At 53.0% G+C, this 9,421-nt stretch overlaps 1 long non-coding RNA gene across 1 annotated transcript; it reads right to left on the bottom strand.

Annotated features, from left to right (window-relative positions):
- Window positions 1-3,682: 3,682 nt before the first annotated feature.
- On the bottom strand, window positions 3,683-4,293 carry LOC147981128 (uncharacterized). Its single transcript, XR_015599873.1, has 3 exons — window positions 4,149-4,293; window positions 3,982-4,039; window positions 3,683-3,896 (listed from the first exon to the last, which is right to left on the bottom strand). It is a non-coding gene; the product is annotated as an uncharacterized LOC147981128 (long non-coding RNA).
- Between the last annotated feature and the right edge of the window lie 5,128 nt (window positions 4,294-9,421).

The following is a 9,421-nucleotide window of genomic DNA, read 5'->3' as shown; positions in this document are numbered from 1 at the left end:
TAACTTTAAAAATCAGTAAAGGCATGAAAGAATTTGTTTGCACATAAAATTTCTTCGCGTTTCAAATGCCAAAACACATAATTAACTACCCTAACTATTACAGAGATTCCCTTCTGGGTGTGAAACATAGAAGAAAGTGATGATAGTGAAGCCGGTCACATCCCAGATCTTTGGGTGTGAAACTTTTTCTTCGCGTGTGTCCCTTTGCGCCGTAACCATGGAAAATCTTCATCATTTAACGGGATTCTCGGGTCAATATTCCCTTTGAATAGAGCAATTTCATCAAACTTTTCATAATCTTCTGACTTGTCTGTCTTGTCATCCACTCCCACGATGTTTCTCTTCCCAGAAAGAACTATGTGCCGCTTTGGCTCATCGTACGATGCATTCGCTTCCTTATCTTTTCTTTTTCTTGGCTTGGTAGACATGTCCTTCACATAGAAAACCTGTGCCACATCATTGGCTAGGACGAATGGTTCGTCTGCATACGCAAGATTGTTGAGATCCATTGTTCTCATTCCGTACTGCGGGTATTAAGTTACCCCGCCTCGTGTCATATTGACCCATTTGCACCGAAACAAAGGGACCTTCAAACCACGTCGATAGTCAAGTTCCCATATGTCCTGTATATAACCATAGTATGTTTCCTTTCCCGTCTTGGTTTCTGCATCAAAGCGGACACCACTGTTTTGGTTGGTGCTCTTCTTATCTTGGGCGATCGTGTAAAATGTATTACCATTTATCTCGTACCCTTTGAAAGTCATTATATTCGAAGATGGTAACTGGGATAGGAAGTACAGGTCATCTTCACTAGAGGTGTCATGCATGGTACGTGTCTGCAACCAGCTAGCGAAACTCCTGTTCACGTGTAATCCAGTCATCAGACCGCTCGGGGTGTTTGGAGCGTAGCAAATTCTTGTGTTCATCCATATACGGAGCCACCAAGGCAGAATTCTGTAGAACTGTGTAGTGTGCTTCAGTGAGAGAATGTCCGTCCATATATATTATTTGTTCCCCTCCTAGCGTGCCTTTTCCATCCATTCTGCCCTTATGCCGCGATTCAGGAACACCAATCGGCATAAGGTTAGGAATAAAGTCAATACAAAACTCAATGACCTCCTCATTTTGACGGCCCTTGGAGATGCTTCCTTCTGGCCTAGCACGGTTATGAACATATTTCTTCAAGACTCCCATGAACCTCTCAAAGGGGAACATATTGTGTAGAAATACAGGACCCAAAACGTTAATCTCTTCGCATAGGTGAACTAGGACGTGCGTCATGATGTTGAAGAAGGATGGTGGGAACACCAACTCAAAACTGACAAGACATTGCACCAAATCATTCTCTAACCTTGGTATGATTTCTGGATCGATTACCTTCTGAGAGATTGCATTGAGAAATGCACATAGCTTCACAATGGCTAATCGAACGTTTTCCGGTAGAAGCCCCCTCAATGCAACCGGAAGCAGTTGCGTCATAATCACGTGGCAGTCATGAGACTTTAGGTTCTGGAATTTTTTTCTCTGCCATGTTTATTATTCCCTTTATATTCAACAAGAAGCCAGACGGTACCTTAATACTGAGCAGGCATTCAAAGAAGATTTCCTTCTCTTCTTTGGTAAGAGCGTAGCTTGCATGACCCTGATGTATGCCGTCTTTTCCGTGCATACGTTGCTAGTCCTCTCGTGCCTCAGGTGAATCTTTTGTCTTCCCATACACGCCCAAGAAGCCAAGCAGGGTCACACAAAGATTCTTCGTCACGTGCGTCACGTCGATTGCGGAGCAGACCTCTAGGTCTTTCCAATAGGGCAGGTCCCAAAATATAGATTTGTTCTTCCACATGGGTGCGCGTCCGTTAGTGTCATTCGGAACAGGTTGTCCACCAGGACCCTTTCCAAAGACCACCTTCAAATCCTTGACCATATCATGTACATCAGCACCAGTACGGTTGCGAGGCTTCGTCCGATGATCCACCTCACCTTTGAAATGCTTGCCTTTCTTTCTTACGGGATGCCTGCTCAGAAGAAATCGACGATGTCCCAGGTACGCATTCTTCTTACAATTAGCTAAATATATACTATCGGTATCGTCCAAACAGTCGTGCATGCGCGGTATCCCTTGTTTGTCTGTCCTGAAAGGTTACTGAGAGCAGGCCAATCATTGATGGTCACGAACAGCAACGCCTTTAGGTCAAATTCTTCCCCCATGTGCTCATCCCACGCACGTACACCTGTTCCATTCCACAGTTGTAAGAGTTCTTCAACTAATGGCCTTAGGTACACATCAATGTCGTTGTCGGGTTGCTTAGGGCCTTGGATGAGCACTAACATCATAATGAACTTCCGCTTCATGCACAACCAAGGAGGAAGGTTATACAAGCATAGAGTCACAGGCCAGGTGCTATGGTTGCTGCTCTGCTCCCCAAAAGGATTAATGCCATCTGCGCTTAGACCAAACCATACGCTCCTTGCATCATCTGCAAACTCCTTCCCGTACTTTCTTTCGATTTTTCTCCACTGCGACCCGTCAGCGGGTACTCTCAACTTTCCATCTTTCTTATGGTATTCTCTGTGCCATCGCATCGCCTTGGCATGCTCTTTGTTTTGGAACAAACGTTTCAACCGTCGTATTATAGGAGCATACCACATCACCTTGGCAGGAATCTTCTTCCTAGGGCGCTCACCCTCGACATCACCAGGGTCATCGCGGCTGATCTTATAGCGCAATGCACCACATACCGGGCAAGCGTTCAAATCCTCGTACTCACCGCGGTAGAGGATGCAATCATTAGGGCATGCATGTATCTTCTGCACCTCTAACCTAGAGGGAAGACAACCTTCTTTGCTTCGTACGTACTCTCGGGCAATTCATTGTCCTTTGGAAGCATATCCTTTATCATTACCAGCAACTTTCCAAATCCCTTGTCAGATACACCATTCTCTGCCTTCCATTGCAGCAATTCCAGTGTGGTGCCCAGCTTTTTCTTGTCACCTATGCAATTCGGGTACAACAATTTTTTGTGATCCTCTAACATGCGCTGCAACTTCTTCTTCTCCAAATCACTTGCGCAGTTTCTCTTTGCATCGGCAATGGCCCGACCTAGATCATCAATGGGCTCATCTGATGCCACTTCTTTAGCTTCTTCCCGCATTGTCTGCTCAGCTTCTTCCCGCATTACCGGCTCAACTTCTTCCCCATTGTTGTATCATTGTATTCAGGGAACCCATGGCCAGGATAGCTGTCGTCGTCCTCTTCTTCTTCATTGTCTTCCATCATAACCCCTCTTTCTCCGTGCTTGGTCCAAACATTATAGTGGGGCATGAAACCGGACTTAAATAGATGGACGTGAATGGTTCTTGACGTAGAGTAATTGTGACCATTCTTACAGCGAGCACATGGACAAGGCATAAAACCATCCGCCCGCTTGTTTGCCTCAGCCGCAAGCAGAAAAGTATGCATGCCCTCAATGAACTGGGGAGAGCATCGGTCATCGTACATCCATTAACGGCTCATCTTTATTACACAACACCGAATAGACCAAATTAATACAAGTTCATACAACACTTAAATGCAACAAACAAATAACTCTCTAGCTAAAGCATTTAAATGCAACAACAAATACGATCAAGATCGCAACTAAGGTAACAATGGATCCAACAGCATAATGATACCAAGCCTCACTATCAATGGCATATTTTCTAATCTTTCTAATCTTCAAGCGCATTTTCTCCATCTTGATCTTGTGATCATCGACGACATCGGCAACATGCAACTCCAATTCCATCTTCTCCCCCTCAATTCTTTTCAATTTTTCTTTCAAGTACTCGTTTTCTCTTTCAACTAAATTTAACCTCTCGACAATAGGGCCGGTTGGAATTTCTGGTTCACATACCTCCTAGAAAAAAATTCTATGTCAACTTGATGGGCATAATTTGTCATAAACACGAAATGCAACTAGTTTTAAAAGAGAATATATATACCACATCCGAATCATAACAAGGACGAGGGCCGACGGGGACGGATATCAAAACCATGGCACTATATGTATAACAAACAACGTATGGGTAAGATAATTATACGAGTAACTATATATCCAAATCACACAAACATCAATTTTTATATAAAATTTCATGAACAAGAGGCTCACCACAAGGTGGTGCCGGCGACGGGACGGTGCGGGCGATCGACGGTGGTTACGACGGAGATTTAGAAGGCACTAAGTAAACCACACCTACATATGCAAACTAAGTGTTATTTTTTACCTCAAATTGCATATAAATCAAATACTAGCACATATATATATATATATCCTCCCAAATTACTAAACTCACAAATTAATCACTATATAAAGCATTGCAAGAGCTAATCTAGCAATGAGAGATGAAAGGACAAAGTTGCTAACCTTTGTGATCATTTGAATGGATGGGGGCCTTCAAATCTTGACAAAATTTGGGCAAAATGTGTGATGAGCTCGAGAGGAAGAGGGGAAGAACAGAGAGGAGAGGGGAAAGGGGAAGAACAGAGCGAGCTCGGGTGGACGAAGGGTCTATGTAGGATGACCTTTAGTACCGGTTCGTGCCAAGAACCGGTACTAAAGGGGCTGGAGGGGCCCCAGTCTGACAACATCCTGCCACCACTCTCATTAGTACCGGTTCGTGGCACGAACCGGTGCTAAAGGTTCGCCACGAACCGGTACTAATGAAAGCGGGCCGGCTAGCCGTTGGAACCAGCACTAATGTATACATTAGTGCCGGCTCAAATACAAACCGGCACTAATGTGCTTCACGTTTGACCCTTTTTCTACTAGTGATCCTTTGTTTCTTCCAATATTATTTGATCTATATTTACTCTTTGCAAAATTTAGAATAATGGCAACGCTTATAAAGAATTTTCTTTGGGGAATTTATTGAATTATCCTTCCATCAACATGGAGAAGGGCTTTGTCCAGCCCATGTTAACATGTAACGTAAGTTCATCCTTCTCAAGCCTTCAAACTTTGTTCTAGTATAGATTTGGATAGGCATCATTTTCTCCACTGTTGTTTGCTTTGCTGTTTACATCTGATTGGATGTTTGCAACAAGTACCAGTTTCAAATTGTAGTTGTAAAAACATGTTCCTTATGCAGAACAGATCCATTTATTTGCTTATATAATTGTGAAACCTGTTACGTGTCTCCTTTTTTCTCTTTCAGACTCATATCTCTTACGCCAGGTAGAACTTTAGGGAAGATAGTGAGCCAAACCATCTTGAGGACACCAAGATGACCCCAAGGTCCTGTCTTGATGAAGACAGTGAGTTGAAGCTACTCACTAGCAGGTGTGAGACAACCTCTGTCGGGTGGTGGGTGCGACATATGCCAACGGGTGGCTTATCTTTGTGGGAACCAGTAAGACATCGCTGGTGCCTGGAAGCGGGATGAGGCGAAGACATGCACGCCGGCGGATCTTACCCAGCTTCGGGGCTCTCCGAGGAGATAACACCCCTACTGCTGCTCTGCGGGGTCTCCGCATGCTCACTAGATGAATCGAGTTGCTACATGACGCTCCTTGAGCTGCTTTTGGGGGGAGGAGGAAGAAAGGGCACGGCTAGCCTGCTTCTTCTCCTTGTATGGTGTCTAGAACTAGCAGGGGGTCGAACCCTTTGCATGGGTGCCCCGGGGGGTTTATATAGGCCTACCCCCCCGGGGTACAATGGTAATCCGGCTGGGCGCGGGGTCCAGCCGACTGTGACTGCGCTCGCCGGCTTCTGCGCCGGCTGCTGGGGCCCGCCGGCTGGTGGGTCCCGCCGGCTGCCAACTCCTTGGTCGACAGGCAGGCCCCACTGTCCGGGGCCAGGTCGGCAGCTGGTCACTATGGCCTCATCTTGTTGACGTGAGCTTCATCGTGGTAAGCGCGGCTACAGTACCGCCGCCCGTCGGACGATCGTTGTAGCCTTACCGCGTCTTGTCTCCTTAATGGGGCGTCTTCTTCGAGGGGGGCGGCAAGCCGGCTGCGGGGAGCCGGCTCCGTCTTGGGCCGGCTGGTTGGAAGCGTGGCCGCCTTCAGCCGTCTCTCTGCTCTAAGGGGCCCACCGCCTGTGGGCCGCGCTGGCGGCCCGTCGTGGGTGAGGCCAGGGTCAACATGGCAACAGTGCTGCGCCGGACGGGTCATGCCTACCCCGTACGGCGCACTGTGCCAGGCGTGCCCCAGGATTCGAGGGTGGCACGCTCTTCTGTAGCCACGCCCCGTCGCACCGCCGTTAGGTGGGTGCAAACTTTGTGGGTACGGTCTTGACTGCTTTACGGGGAGCCGGCTCGAAGGAGTCGGCCTTCTCACAGCCGGCTTCTTGGAGTCGGCCCTCTCATGAGGGCTAAAGTCGGACCGCCTTCCGAAAGCCGGCCTTGATCGCAGCCGGCTAGGGGAAGGCGGCCCCATGTCTTGGGTTCTTGAGAGCCGGGCTGGCTCGTAATTTTCTCAGAAGTGCCAGGGGAGGCCGGCTAGGCTACCCATGGCTATTTACTCCGACAGTAGTCCCCGAAGCTGATCGAGCTCCGAGGTGAGCAGTGGGGGACGAGAAGCTTGGTCAGCTTCCTATCCTGAAGAGCCGGCTTCGCGGGCGTACGCCGACTTCAGATAGCCCCGCGCAGGCGGGAGGAGAGGGGACCTGCGTGCTGACCACGGGCCCTCTCGCGGCCACATGGCGGCAGGATCCTGCGAGCGCACGCGCGCGACGGGACGCCGCCGCAGGCCCGGGCCCGCCACTCGCGAGCCTCGGTCCGGGCGCGGATCTACCGTGGCCCACAGGGCCGCTCGCCTTCTCAAGGCAGTTTTCGTCTCGCCATTAAGGATCGATAATCGCGGGGCGTGGGGAGTGGGCACGATCGATCCCCACGCTTCCCCACACCACGCCTCCTCGGCTCCGCCACATGAGCCTATAAGTAAGGGGAGGAGGGGGAGCGATAGAGGTTCGCGCGCTCCCTCCCACTCCGCCCCTCCTAACCCTCGTCTTCTTCCTTTCGCTGCCGCCGCATCCTCCCGTCTCAGCGCCGTCGCTTCTCCATGCCACCTCGCTCCCATGGCGTTGTCAAGCTCCTGGGACGGCTCCAACGTCCATGAAGACCACGTGGAGTTCCTTCGCCAGACCCGGCGCCTGCCCGGCGCTGACCGCGTACAGGTCCGCCTGGCGCCCGAGAGGGAGATCTCGCCGGCGCCGGAGGAGGGCGAGCGGGTCGTCTTCCGCTCGCACTGCCTGCGCGGCTTCGGCCTCCCGGCGAGCGGGTTTCTGCGTTCCTTCCTCGACTTCTACAACCTCCAGCCGCATCACCTCACGCCCAATGCGGTGATGCTGCTGTCGGCCTTCGTCTCCCTCTGCGAAGGCTTCTTAGGGCTGCTCCCCACGCTAGAGCTCTGGGGAGAGTTCTTCCAGAGCAAGCTCGGCACAGTCGTCGCCGGCGTGCCCGCCCCCTGCGGAGCCTTCATCGCCATGAGGAGGGCGAGCGAGAACAATCCGTTCCCGCCCATCCCCCTGATCCAGTCGGTAAAGGTCTGGCAGAGATCTTATTTCTATGTGAAGAACGTCGCCGAGCAAGAAGACTACATCAACTTGCCGGCTTACGTAGCCGGCCCGCCGGCTGGAAGGCAGCCCTCGTGGAGCTTCCGGTCCCGGTCGTTGTCTCTGGCCGGGAACGCCGCCATCTCCCGGCTTCGGGTGCTGATTCAGTCGGAAGGCTTGCGCGGGTCCGACTTGGTGGCCGCCTTCGTGGAGCGCCAGATCCTTCCTCTCCAGAGCCGGCCCCATATGATGTGTCAGATGAGCGGCCGCTTTGACCCAAGCCGGCTGAGCACATGGGAGATGCCCCACGCGGAGGTGGCGCTCATGGTCAATTACATTGCCAACTGCAAGCTCAGCGGGGACAGGCAATACGGCAAGGCGCCGTATTCTCGCGCAAATCCTCCACCCATGGTAAGTTTCTCTCTTTATCTTCTTTTTCGTCGTCAGCCGGCTTCGTGACGACCGGCTTCTGACCAGCCGGTTCTCTGTGCAGAACCCTCTTCTTGCACCGCCGGCCGGGGTGGCAGGGATCGAACGCCAGTACGCCCCCGACCGCACGGTGGATGGCGTTGACGACCCGGACTTGGGGGCGGCTGCCATGGAAGACGCCGTCGTGGGGGACAGTGCCGAGCACAGAGGCTCAAGGTTCACCGCGAGCTTCGAGGACTGGCCGGACGATTTTGAAGCCGAAGTCGCTCCGCATCGCCAGCCGGCGGCCGACCAACAGGGCGCGGGCTCGTCTGTCTCGCCGGCTGCCGTCGGCGCGCAGAAGCGCCGGGCCGCTCTAGGCCTCTTCGGCAGTCGGCCGAAGAAGTCCAAGCCTTCCGCCGCGGCGACAAAGCGGGATGAGGCGGCCGCGAAGGCGTCCCGCTTCCGCAAGGCTGTGAAACAGCCCCAGGCGGTCTCGGCGTAAGTCTTCAATTTCCTTGCTGCAGTCTCGTTATTGTTCTCTTTTTCTTCAAATGTCTTCTTAACTTTTCCTCGCTTGCTGGACAGGGCGCCGCTTTCCCTTGAGCGGGGCCCGGGCGGCTCCGTCGTGGGGCCGGCTGGAGGGTCTTCGAGCTCCCCCCGCGTGGACCTCCGCGCCGATCTTAGGGAGGCCACAGAGCGAAACGCCCGCGAAGCGCGGGAAGAGCGCGAGGCAGCGGAGAAGGCGGCCGCCCAGGTGGCAAAGGGGCAGGCTGAAGTGGTAGCCAAGGCCTAGAGGGAGGCGGCTCCCGCAGAGACGGAGGCGGAAAGCTCGCGCAGCCAGCCTCCGCTGCTCGCCGTTCCTCTCCGAGCTGTGGCCCCCGACACCCCGTTGCCCTTGGCGGAGGAGATCATCCAAGACCCCCCGCTGTTGGAGAGGGAGGAGGACCCCGTGGCCTTGGCGAGGAGAGCGCCGCCTGCAGTGCCAACCGGAGCGGGCCAAGGCGGTCAATCGTCAGCGGCGCCAGAGGAGCCGGCCGGAGGTGAGCCGGAGAGCAGGGCCGGCCTCAAGCTGCAGCTGGCGACGGGCCGGCGTGCTGGAGGAGGCGCTGCTCCGCTGGAGTTGCGCCGAGCCGCGGGCGCAGGCCAGCCGGCTGGAGATCTGGAGGCGGCCAGCACCGCCGTGTCCGAGTGGACTCCCAGCGGGGCGACCAGCGAGCTGGATGCAGCAGCTCAAGGGGTCCGGAGCGGGCTACAAGCTCAAGCCGCCCTGCTGCAACAGCTCAACCAAGAGTTCTTATCAATGTGAACCACTATCCGGGTGAGTCCTTCGCTCTTGGCTGCTTTGCTTTCTTGATTTCTTCCGTGGGGGCGCGTCAGCGCACCCACTGGGTGTAGTCCCCGAGATTCGGGCCTACTGCTGCACAGTCGGGTCGGATCTTTCTCGACGGCCACCTTACTTTGCTTTCTTTCTAAACTTT

The sequence above is a fragment of the Triticum urartu genome, chromosome 3A, assembly GCF_056163025.1.
Source record: "Triticum urartu cultivar PI428250 chromosome 3A, HENAU_Tu73, whole genome shotgun sequence".
In the NCBI taxonomy this organism is placed as follows: Eukaryota; Viridiplantae; Streptophyta; class Magnoliopsida; order Poales; family Poaceae; genus Triticum; species Triticum urartu.
Note: the sequence above shows the minus strand (reverse complement) of the source record. Positions and strands in the feature narration are given on the sequence as shown.